Source organism: Tympanuchus pallidicinctus, unplaced genomic scaffold, assembly GCF_026119805.1.
Source record: "Tympanuchus pallidicinctus isolate F22 unplaced genomic scaffold, pur_lepc_1.0 scaffold28, whole genome shotgun sequence".
In the NCBI taxonomy this organism is placed as follows: domain Eukaryota; kingdom Metazoa; phylum Chordata; class Aves; order Galliformes; family Phasianidae; genus Tympanuchus; species Tympanuchus pallidicinctus.
In genome coordinates, this window is record NW_026294745.1 from 4,420,588 (window position 1) to 4,433,492 (window position 12,905).

The 12,905-nt window shown below is 35.6% G+C and overlaps 1 protein-coding gene across 1 annotated transcript in view; it reads right to left on the reverse strand.

Annotated features, from left to right (window-relative positions):
• RIMBP2 (RIMS binding protein 2) overlaps positions 1-12,694 on the reverse strand; it is a 403,010-nt gene extending 390,316 nt beyond the window's left edge. Inside the window, exon 1 of the mRNA XM_052691401.1 lies at positions 12,689-12,694. The gene's annotated coding sequence lies outside the window, so the exon portion shown is untranslated. The remainder of the gene's footprint in view (positions 1-12,688) is intronic.
• Between the last annotated feature and the right edge of the window lie 211 nt (positions 12,695-12,905).

Here is a 12,905-nt window from a genome sequence, read left to right on the forward strand (position 1 = left end):
AACTGCACAGCAACAGAAACAAAAAGCAGTAACAAAATCAAATGTCACAATTTGAATTGCAAACTACAGATGAGCCTTGACTGCTGTAATTAAATACAGATGTGAACATTAAAGGTTTGAGGCCGATCTGCTGAGGTTGAAGGTTACTTGTGTTTCTCCCTACAATAAAATTCAGCTTTCTGGAACTTACACTGCACATTCCAAGTAGATGTCAGGAGTGTTCACATGGCAGTTCTCAAAGAAAAGCTCACGGAATTCAGCAGGGAAGATTTTCTTCTTTTACTGGGAAGGTATACCAAATTACTCCCTATGTAACAGAATGATCCTTCTAAGAGCTCTCATGGAGACATATAATTTTCTAAATGGGACTAATTTCTCCTAAAATGAAAGATACTTTAGATCCCTTTGATTGATCCCTTTGATTGAGCCCTAATTCCCATTCAAATCTTTGGATTTAGATACAGAGTTAATGTTTTGAAAGGCACTGAAATTCCCATCTGTTTGAAATTCTGAAGTTTCAATTTAGCTTATTACACACTCATGAATATAATCTGTGCAAATTCTTAATATGTCTTATATCAGTAAATCTATTTAGCTGCGTGTCTTGTTCCAACAAACCAATGCTATCACTTAAAACTGGTTTCAGCCTAGCTGTCAGTGTAAAAGATTAAATAGGAATGAAAAAAATGCAACTTTTAGGCCTATAATTATCCCACAAAAACTGGTTGGGAGAAGACTGTCAGTACTGTCAGTACCCAATCCACAAAACAAATGAAGTTGAAGGTGTGGGCTGTAGCAAACACAGAACATTATAGAGCGTTTTGGGTTTTTATAGTTCAGATTACAGCATCAGTAGAAGAATATTATACAAGATTATTTGTGTATCAGGTGCTTTGGACACCGGGTTCTCCTGCCTTTGAGATAAATCATCTGTGAGAAGCTGAACGTATTGACTATTATAATTAAAAAATTATAAAAGGAATTAGTTAGGGAGGTTAAACCAGCAGAAAACTAATGGAAAATAAATAACGTAATGGGTGCCATTTTTATACCTACAGACAAAGGAATACTGAAATTCAGAGCATGACATATGCTTTACAATGAGCATAGTCAATTCCATTGAGGAAATTGGAGCCCAGCTCTACCATTCTCATTTAAGTGTCCTAGAATCATTAACTTCTTAATTTACAGCCTGCCTCATTAAGCATGTGGGGGTTTTGTAGGGTTTTTTTTCATCAGCTGACTTATACACAAGAAGTTCTCTAATGTAGCTGAACTATTTGCAGTATAAAGAACTGAAGATTAAGTCCTTGGTTTTCACTTGGCAACACAGAGCTTCATAATTTGGTGCTTAGATTAATGTGTACACTGTATTTAAAGAGTGATTTTACTATAATGATGATTAATGGCTGATTTTTCTGTCTGATAATAAAGAGTAGCTGGCATGGCAGTTTTGGACTTTTGTCTTTATAATACTAAAAATAATTCAGTCTTTCCTTTCAGTAAATTTCAAGGTGTACAAGTACACTTTAGAGATGAACACTAAGGCATGAAATAAGACTGCTATTAGGTTAATGAAAATTAGAAAAAGAACAAAAGTGGGTTTTTTTTCCCATAGACTGTCATTTCTCTGGTCTGGAAACTGCTTTGTTTTGGAGTGAGTTGTATTTACGTGATCAACAGATGACTGGTTGGTCACCAGGTAAGAAATAGGCTTGTATCTAGGACCATTCTACTAACTTCTAAGTCATAAAATGTAAGTAGATCTTATCACAAGATTTCCCTTTTTCTTGATGTTTCTACTTGGCAAAGAAATAAGTTTTATGTTTCACTACCTTTTCTTCAATAAATTTCTATGTACCTTACAATAACTCAAAAGAGATCAAATGTGGATTTTAACGCAGGCAGAAGAAGAAACGAAGATATTATTTAGTTCTACACAGTGGAAGGTTAAGAAAAAATCCAAAAACCGCATGAGGTCTGAATTAATCTACAAAAATTCCTTTCCTGGAAAGCAGAAGATCTTTGCACATTTATATTTTAGACAAAATATGCTTTTAAAGCTTCTCTAAGGTCTACCGAAGAAAATCTTCATCATACATACATTGTATGCGTCATGGACTCAGAGCTTTTATCGCAGCAACAGACTCTTTAACAAAAAGAATATCTGATGAACACACAAAGGTTGACTGAAAATTTCTTTCAGAAGATTGGCATCAATACAGGAAAATATTTAATTTAAAGAAAAGAGTGCAGAAAAGCATTTTTCCTACAAAGCGAATCATGGTATCGTAGCACAGTTGGCACCGAGGACAGCCTGGAGATTTCCAGCACGGCCTTCTACTTGAAGCAAATGTATTGCCAGCATCAGAGGGGGAACCAGGGCTATGCTTAGCTGACCCCAGAAAACCTCCAAACTGCAACCTCTTGCAGTGCAGAACTTCCCTCCTTATCACTATTTTGTGAATACACATAATTGAAGATGAGGAAATGTGTCAGCAAACATACCAGATATGTCTACACCAACACAAGTTTGGAAAAGCTCAAAAGCACAAATGGCCTTTTTCTTATACAGTAGTTGTATTTTATGTGATGTTTCAACATGGACAACCTCAAAGTTGTCTTGCCTCTGATTCACAATATTCTCTTACTAGCATGCAATCAGATTAAAATGCAAAGGAAGTAGTCATGGTCCTACAATAGGTAACATTAGGAAGAATTTGAGATTTGTAAAGAATGGTAACAATTATCTTCTAATCTTTTTCCTTATTAACACATGAAGATGCATCAAAATGAAACACAGTTTTAAAAAGATCATCCTCTTGTTCAACGTAGGAACTCATCAGAGGCTACATAATTAATGCACAAATTAAACTTATTCCATATTATACACATCAAGTTAGTTTGTGGTCAGCCTGACATTTAAATAAAGCAATTTAGAACAGTTTAATCTTCTGCTTTACAACAAGAGTAATAAAATCTGTATTGGTTCCAATCACTATCTACATTAAAGAGCCTGCTGCAATCAACTGCAGATTACACAAGGATGCTATAATTAATGGCTTTCTGCCGGCTGCATTTTTAGTTACTGTGTTTACATGAAGTTGGATCTCTTTCCAGTTTTGTGTAAAGCAAATTTCCTAGATTTCTCCAACAGTGACAGAAGAAATCTGATGTCAGACTTTCCAGCTTGTGTCCACTACTATACAGCTACACTCAGAGCAGTGGAACTTCCCGGATACAAAACAGCTTGGTAATTTTGGAAAATCTCCAGCAGCCTAACCAACGTCACACGGGCTGCCAGGCAACTCAACTGCTATGAGAGTTTAGTTCTAGACTTCCAAAGCATCTTTTGTTTTTTCTTTTCCACCAAAATCAAATGCAGAAACTCAGGAAGGACTTTACACACAGAAAAATGAAGAGGAAAGGGAAAAAGAAAAGAAACTACAAATTAGATTACCCTCCTACAAAACTGAGAACAGAATATCTTACACTTTTCTTACAACTACCATCTGTCTGATCCTACACCCTCCATCTTAAAACAGAAGCTTTAAATTTTCGTGAGAAAGAATAGGCACACTGGGATGATCAACAGCTCTCTGGCCCTGTTACTGCTTCTTCTTCTGCATTTTATACAGATACTGCTTATCTTCATCTTTATGAATCCAAAGGATGTAAGTCCTACTCATAGCCCTCAGGTGTCCAAGGACTAACTGCCTGACCATGCACTAGAGACCTCTGAGCCTCCAGCTCTCAGCTCTACATGTTTGCCTGGAACTGTCAAGTCCAGAAGTTCAGATTCATGAAAGTTTTATTTAAATTTGAATAAAAGTTGTTTGGATTATAAAAGCGTATTGTGGAGCTTAATTTAAAACTAGTATCTATTTTCTAACATGGCCTCCAGTACAGAAGCCAGGTGGTAGAGCTATGATGTCTACTGATAAATGAAAGTACGTAGACTGACTAGAGAACTCAATGAAAAAACAGAAAGTGTAGATTTAGGTTTTGCAGGAACCATTCAGTATGACTAATATTTACAGCAGTTCTTATGGCAGGGATCCCATGTTTCAGAGGTTCGACTGGCTGTAAAGACAAACAAACAAACAAAAACATGCAGTAACTCACAGACCAAAAGCTGGCATTCGTTTCTTGCCAACTTTTATTGTTGATATCCAATAATGTTTTTAAAACGATTATTTGTATATACTACACCAAGACCACAAGAAGACAATAACTTTGGCCACTACGTGCAACTGACCCATGCTGAATTTATGAAGTATCAGCAGTAGAAGATTAACTGCCAATAGGAGAGCAATCTGCTACCTAAAACAAAATTTACACATAGCAGATTTATTTGTTCAAGAACAAAGGCCACATATCTGCTATGGATGCCCCAGACTGGAATAATGTTACCTGCTGATCAGCTACAAATTAGTATGTGCTCATAATACATAAAGTTCTATTTATTGCCTCGCTGGGGATAAGATTTATTTCCAGCTAGACTTTGAAAGGAAAAATATGTGCAGAAAGGTCTCCCAGCCTGAGTGTTCTGGGTCAAGTGTTTGGTATTTGCAGTGCTTTAATATGCTCTAGCTTGCATTTCAGCTTCCGTGTGTCTGGACTTCCTCATACATTTTAATATACTCCAAAGTGATTCATACTGTGCAGTAAACAGGAGAACAGCAGCTCAGGTGGAGAAATTCATAAAATAATAATAATAATTCTTTTCTTGGATAAAAACATTGAGCCCCACCAAAAAAGAACTCTGCAGTGCCCATCACTATCCATTGCACAGAATATACAGGGAAAATTTCATTTGCTTCTTACCTATTTGTATTACATCCTGTGATATTTTATCTGAATAATTAAAGTGACAGAAGATTAAGCCATCATTAAGCCACTTTTCCTAAGAAAATTAGGCTTAGATTACAGTGTTTTCCACCTGTTCCACATTCACATTTTTATTAATTATTAGCTGAATTCAACTGAACCTGACATAAGAGCAGACATCCCAAATATAGGGTACTTTCTATGAAAATCAGCAGCAGGATAGAGGTTGTTCTGCTCCCCATGAGCTCCAGGGATGAAAACTCTCCATCATAAACGTCGGCTATTAAGAGAGCATGCAGTGTATATTTAAGAGTATTAATAGGTTGGAAAGAAGTTTAATGCTGATAATCTCCAGCAGCTTTCCTGCTGCTGCGTTGGTTTTCAAGCATCAGTCATTTGGAGATGCTCAGGGATTTTTAAAATTGAGGTAAATAGCAAGAACTGGAGTTACTAAGCAAATAACACAGGCAACAACATAAATTCTTGTATGGCTGTCAGATCTATGTATAATATATTACACAGCTGTTTTCTCTGGGTTTGCTAGCCTAGAATGGTGATTTAATGAGAAATGCAAAGGAAAAAGAAAGCACAGAAATTTCTTCTCTCTTCTTTAAAATTACAGCACACTATTGAAATGACACAGAAATTTTAATAATTGGCTTTGTAATTTCATTCATTTATGGACTGGCTATAAGGTACAAACACAAAGACATGAGCAAACCTGCTACTCATGCCACTGATGTACTGAAAAAAAGAAATTTCTGCATTAAATTCATATTTTGAAAAGGAAAAATACATTATTGCTACATGGAAGCCTGTTCCTGATAAAAAACTTGTTGTGCTGCCAACCAAATCTGTTTCACTGGGAAGGGTTTACTCTACTACAGATCATCCCTATGCTCATTAATAATAATAAAATCCTGATAAATTCCCATCATACAGAAGGCTTCTTTTTTTGTTCTGTAAAATTTCCAGTGTTCTTAGGTTTGCTATAAAATCCTACGAAAAGAAATATATGCACATAATAGTCACTTGAACAGCAGTGACACCACCTTGGATAAACGACACCTCAATTACAACAAACACCTCCACTGAGAGAAAGATTTCATAGAAAGGAATATGTAAATTACTTTTTATCCATTAGGAGACAAAGGAAGAAGAATGCAGGTAATTAACAGAGAGCACAGCAGTAACTAGCTATTGCCTATAGCTAGCTGATAGGAACAGCAGGAGAAATGTGGATGTGAGATCTTCATGTTAGTATACATGTCTCCTATTTAATGAGCAGCTTATTGCACATCTGGTTCTCAGTATCTTTTTAAAAAGAACTTATATCTGTAATACCAAGTATATTTTCTGGAAAGAATAAACACAATAATAGTTGCAACTAGCATCAAGGTGAAGAAGCTAGAACTTGTTACATTAAATATAGATAATAAAATTCAGACACCCTCATTTGTAGATAAACATCAGGAAATCATTTTCCTCCCACAGAGAAGCAGTAACCTTCTTAGTGCACGTGAGATTTCTTTGTCTTTAAGAGATTTGCAAGGTCATACGTGCCCCCAGGTTTGCTTAAGTGTGTTTGATGGGACAGGGCACTACAATAATGAGACATTCACATGCTCCTGGTTCTGGTGTCACAATGCCATATGAAGGTACAGTTGTATAGCATGTATGAAGACAACTGAATTACTAAACATATTCACATAGGATTTTGAAGAAAACCATGAAGGAATTGTTCATACCCTAAGAATTTAACATTTACATCTGAAACAGCAGAACTATTCAGAGCAGAACAAACCTGACCATCTAACCAAGCCATTCAACAAAACAACCAAAAACTAGAAGAAATGACTTTCTACTTGAGCACAGGCAAATAGATCTCAAAATGTATTAATTAGAATTCAACATAAATTCTTACTATGAACTTCATTTGTTTTCTTATGGATCTGAACATTCAGTTTTCACTAAGATCCAACCTCTCATAAAAGCACTTCTAAAATATGAATTTAAAACAACAGGTCCTACCTCATTTGGCACCCAATCCAAAAAGAAATGTTACTTTATATCTTTAGAAATAAACATTGCATCGCAGGAAGAAAACTAAACAAACTTGCCATCCATGGGATTACTACATGTCATTAGAACATTTTAAAATGATATTTTGTTATAAAATATGGGATTATGGCAAAGTAAACTGCAGCTTGTGCAATGACTTCTGTGTATTTCTAGTTTCTCTGGGACTTCTGGCAGTCTTTTATTTGGTATACGTATTTATTGGTATGTTTAAGTTAAATGCTTTTAAAGTCTGGATGTGTTTTGTTAAAGGTAATTCAGGGTATGCAAAGTGAATTAGACATTTAAATCATGCCTCTGAGTTGTTAAGCCATCTTTATATTTCAACTCTGGCATTAATTTTTAGCCTATAAACCTGGCACAATAAGTTGAAATGTAGGGAGCAAAGCCAGCTTACGCTCCTGGACAACACAAGCACTTATGCCTACATTTTCTTTACGTTTTTAAACATAAGGCTGTATTTTTAAAGTGTATTTTTAAAGGAAGTGCAGAAGCCCAGTGAATAAACAACAGTTTGTTCCTTGCTTTCAAAAACATAAAGTACAATTCTTTTATGTACACCTCTGCCATCTTTTTTAATGACATCAAGTACTGAAAATATTTTAAAGAACGCTTGCTGCTGCAGCTCTGCCTGTTAGTCCCTATGGCTACATAATTTTTCAGTAATATACTAGAGAAACAACGTTCTGTGCAGGTGATGAGCCATTACTGAAACACTGACAGTATATGAACAGAAAATAAGGTGCATTACATTGAAGGGATAAAGTAAATTCGAAGTTTCCCTAGCTTCCATAGGCTCAGAATAGACAGTAAGAGGCACAAAGATAATAAGACAGAGAAAAATTGTGTTTTTCCAAAGTAACTCTTCTACAGGTACTGACAGTTTTGATGTTTCTCCCACACTCTAATGTTGTTATTTACCTTTGCATTTAATTTTATGGATTTTTTTCCACGTTGAGATCCAACAGAATAAAGAAAAGTTTGAGTTACAGCATGTAACATGGTCAGAAAAGGAGTTTATAGCATTAGATCAAGTCTTCTTTCTTATCCACCTGGATTCATAAAACTCTCATACTGACTCTCTGGTACTATAATCTTTGTGTTTGCCCGTTTGTACTTCACAATCCATTACAACCTAAAAGAAGAGCTTTTTATTCAGACTTACAAGTCGTGCGACTCTCATTATGCTGTTCTCTCTTCTGCATGATTTTTTTCTGAATCACTTTAAGGAAGTAAGGAAGTTTTCAATCCCTTATTTCTATTGTGTATGCTCATATCAAAGAAAACCTTTCAATAAAAAAACACCATAATTCTATGATTTCCCATTCAGGGAGGTCAGTGAAAATACATTTCTCCAGTTAACTCAATATCAGCAAAAAAAATGTTTCCATAGAAGGGATGAAAAGCATTGGACCAAGAGTAGATGTGAAGTGAGATGGGAAGGAAATGAAAAGGTGAAAGGAATCCTAATCTGCCCCTTTCTAGAGTTTCCCAAGGGTTTCTTGCTGTAGTTCCATGTAATTATTTTCCATTGAGTGATACAGCAAAGGAACAGTTGGCAGAACTGATGCAGCACTGTCTTCTGCAGGGAACTGAACCTGAGCTTGCTATTCTGGGGCAGGAGAATACTATAGCCGCAATGCTTAAACTGTTTTGTGATGCTGAAACAGGATGCAAGAAAGTGTCTTTGAAGATTTCTTTGTAGTTGTAGCTCTTAGAATCTTGAAGCAATTTACTAACATCTTTATCCTTTGTACTTTTCTTAGGAACCTTAAATAACAGTGGCTTCAAATACAGTTTAGAAGGGGCAATATCTTACCTCTTTCACTACTTCAGGCTAAGAAGGAGCTGCTTGGATTACTTCCAGTCTGGTTCTCAATACATAGGAAGGAAGAAACAATGGTGCCTGCAATCCAATAAAAGCAATTGTCTGTAATGAAAAGCTGTGACCCCTCTGTAATTCATCTAAATGAGATCTACACAGTATAAAGGCAAATTTCTTCCTTCTTAGCTTTGACATCCTGGCTGAGAGCATGATTGTTTTAAGTGAGATACTGAGATAATCTCAAAAGATATGGGATGAGAGACACTGAGCACAAATTTGCAACTTGAATTAAAGCCCCATTCTCTGCATAAGACTTGATACACATTCCGCAGGGATGTGAAACCACGATCAAAGCTTCTATATCATGTGTGGAAAAATAACCATGGAAAAATAAAAATCCATGGAAAGATACTCCTCCAACAGTAGTCTTCCATATATCCAGAAAGCGAAAATATATATGAATCTATTATTACATTTTATTACATTTTGCAGTATCCAGACTCTTTTGGTCCAAAAGTATTTAAGTAAATTTGAGCTTTTTAAAGAAAAATAGCTCAAAACAAATACAGCTAAGAATCAAAAAATAAAGTTAAGGACACCTTCTATTCCGGAAATTTGTCTATGTAATAGCATTACTAACAGCTTACCTAACCTCAGCCTGTTGTGAAATAATTAGTCAGAGATCAGAATTATGACATGAAAATACCCCTGACAAAAGGAGGGGCAACATAACATGTTCTTCTTGCAAATTGTTGTGCTCTGACTAAAAATTATTTTTCACACAAAAAAGTTGCCTGAGCCAATGCTTTCTTGGGTTTTTTTCTCTCTCTCTAATTCACTTGTTGTGTAATAGCTGTGGAAAGAAAATTTTCATTTTCATTTAATATTTTTTAATCTTTACGTGAAAGTAATCAAGAACTGAGTATAAAACTACCTCATATTTGGTTTTAAACCACTCTATTGCGATTATTAGCTTTGTTCTTTTTTTTCCTACAATAAAGTGCTGCATATTTTTCAGTCTTCATAGCAATTTCTAGAGAAATGCTTTACTCCTTTTTAATATAGTACAGATAGCTTCTCTCAAATTATCCAGGTTTAAACACCCCAACCTTTGTCACAGCTAGGGAGCTCCATGACTAATGGTGAACAAGCATCTTTTTCTAACTTGATTCACCGGCTTGTGAGGTACTTCCAGACAAACAGAATCCCACTGTTTTCTAAAAGATTTGAGGCCCCTCTTTATTCCTTTACATTCTTTCACATTTACATTTTGTGTTTTGATCACTAGAGCAGTATTACACTCTACACTTTCTGTTTGGACCAGTAGTAAAATTCATTGCCTTCATCTTCAACAAATTAGCAACTCGATATTAAGCTCACACAGTCGTGGCAATTACAATTTAAGGAAGGATTGTATTCTTCTGTGCTGGTACAGCTACTTAGGCTGTCACTAACTTACATGAAAAACTTGCTGCATCTGGCTCAAGAAATGTTGCATGTGTCAATATTCAAAATGAAGGGAAAAAAAAATGAAAAGACAAGTTTACGAGTTCTTGCTGAACACAGGAGCCAGATTTTGATTTATATTCAGTTTCCTTTGGTAGACAATGGATACTTCGTACTCAAGAAAAGAACTGAGATATCTCAAAAATAAACGGAAATAAACAGCATCCATCACAAGCTTAGAACTTACCTATTATTTTCACAGCCAGTTTCAATAAGTGGCAGCCCACATCTGATTCACAAATCGTGTAATGCATTACTGTAGTGCTAGCTTTTAAAGATATGGCTGTTGTCCAAGAATCAGCACAATGCTAGATACGTGAACAGTATAAATGTATTTAAAAAAACATTGCTTACAAATATATTAGCTTCATCAATGCTTGTATAGCAGTGAAATTACAGGAAGTGAAAAGAAAATCGTACTTGCTGCAAGTTTAATACTGAGGAATTAAGAGGAAATAGTAGGCAAAGTCACATTTACACAATACTGGTAGATGTCTTGAGGAAGGTAGAAAGAGAAGGAAGAAGTTCCTTCAAAAGGAAAACTCCAGAAACAACCAGCTCTCTTCCTTGCATCCTTATCAACTTGCTTGCTAAGCAGCCAACCTGTGATGCTCACTCACAGCCGGCTCCCCAAATCACCAGCAAAACACAGGGTGTAAACAAGATCATTTCTGTCCACAAAATCTCTATAGTTATTTGGAAGTACTGTAAGATATTGTGGATCATAAAGTGACTCCTTGAAACTCAGTAGGGAAATACTTTAGTTACCATATTCTAAAACTTAATACAATTTCAATCCCTGGCAACATCCAGTATACTATAACACCATGTCCTTGTTATCCTCACACTCTCTGACACTTGATTGAAAGAGCTACTTGTCCTCTGTGTGATTTCTCCTTGTACACACTCAACAGTAAAGGAAGTCAGTTACCTTCCTGGTTAGTTTGGTTTCTGTTGTTGTTTGGTTTGGGCGCTGTTTTTTTTTATTCCCCCAAACACACACTCACACACAACACTGAACCGTGGAAAGAATATCAAACATAACATGCAGAAATGCAGTTTGGTCTACTGAACCACGACAAAGTGAAATGATGAAGGTGGTAAATAAATGAGTGCAATTTGCTGGTATCCTTTATGTGCAAGATACGAAGCCATAACTGTTTTGCTAAAGTAACTGCATCCTCCTAGAAAGATTTCCAATATCAATTATAGTGTTGATTGCATTGCTACTAAATAGATTTCCTTGTCATGTTTCCCTGATTATATGTAAATATTTCCTAAATTAGACATGTTTCAAGCTCCACTTAAAGTGTAATACAATTGTATAGTGTCAGAATTATGCAGTGTAGAGCATGACTACGAGAGCTACCAGAGTAAAATTTAAACATCTCAGTTTGAAATGAAAATAAAAGAATTCATTGCAAATAATGTCACAAAGAAACAAACAGTACAGTATTAAGATATTCTGGTTTTAATGCTATGGAAAGTATGCCAGACTATTAAATCTCCAGATTTTAACTCGAGTCTCAGACATTGTTTCAACAACAAATTCAGAATTTAAATGTCTGAATTAGAACAAGATCTCTTTCTACTGGTCTGACAAATAAAGCCATTCAGATGAAGAGAACTTCCTATGCAAAATAATGACCTGTGGAGGAATGTATTAACACCACCACCTGACATTTTTCATTGCTCTCTTCAAAATTCCTTTTTGTTATTATTTTTTAAATGCAAAGCTCTTGCTTTTTGAGCTTAATGCATTTTGCTGCATTAGAATTCTACCACAGTCATCTTCTCTCTGAATAATGGAAGTTTCCAGAGAAATGCTGGGATAGCATAGAGCACTCAATCAACCCTTAGCAACTCAAAAGAGATGGATTTTCATCCAACAGAAGAAAACAAGACTTTGTTTAATGTAGGATTCCTTTATTTTTATTTCTGCGGAAAAGGTGCTTATTGTATAGATGCATATTTCCTCAAAAATTATTGGTAGGTCACCTTTTATTTTATTTTTCCTTGATGTTATACAGGACTGCCTGCTATTACTATGAAGAATTCTCAGAATGTTGTTTGTTTTCTCAAAATAAGAGTTAGGAAAACACATTCATGTTTTCCACTCACACAATTCACTCATTAAGAGTTTGGAAGTGAAGAATGCATTACAAAGTTTACTCAAACTTTTATAACTTCTTAAAAAATTTACATCTTACGCACTGTAAAACATAAAGCAGTCTTTAAACACAGCATGGACTCAAGGTCAGACAGACGAGTGTGCTGAGTAAGCAGAAGACGTGAGGCTTGGGGGAAGAGTTAGGGTTTGTTTTTTAAGTGTTCATTTTATTTTTCAATGGGACAGAAAATAAACCATGAAGACAGATACAAGTCTGTATACAAGTACTTTGAAATATTGCAGGATCATTCCTGTTTAATCTAAAACTAATAGAAGACTGAAAACAGCCCTGTATCAATTCTTCTTCAGCTGTTCAGCCTCCTGACAGAACTACCAAAGACAATTAATTCAGTCCTTCCACTGGCTCTGAAGTTTTAGATCAGGAAATGACAGCGCCAGGAGAACAAAAAAATCTGTTTGGTCTGAACGCTGAGCTTGTTCAGGACACAGAAAGCAAACAATGGCATGACTGCTTGAAATAACAGGGAACAGAAG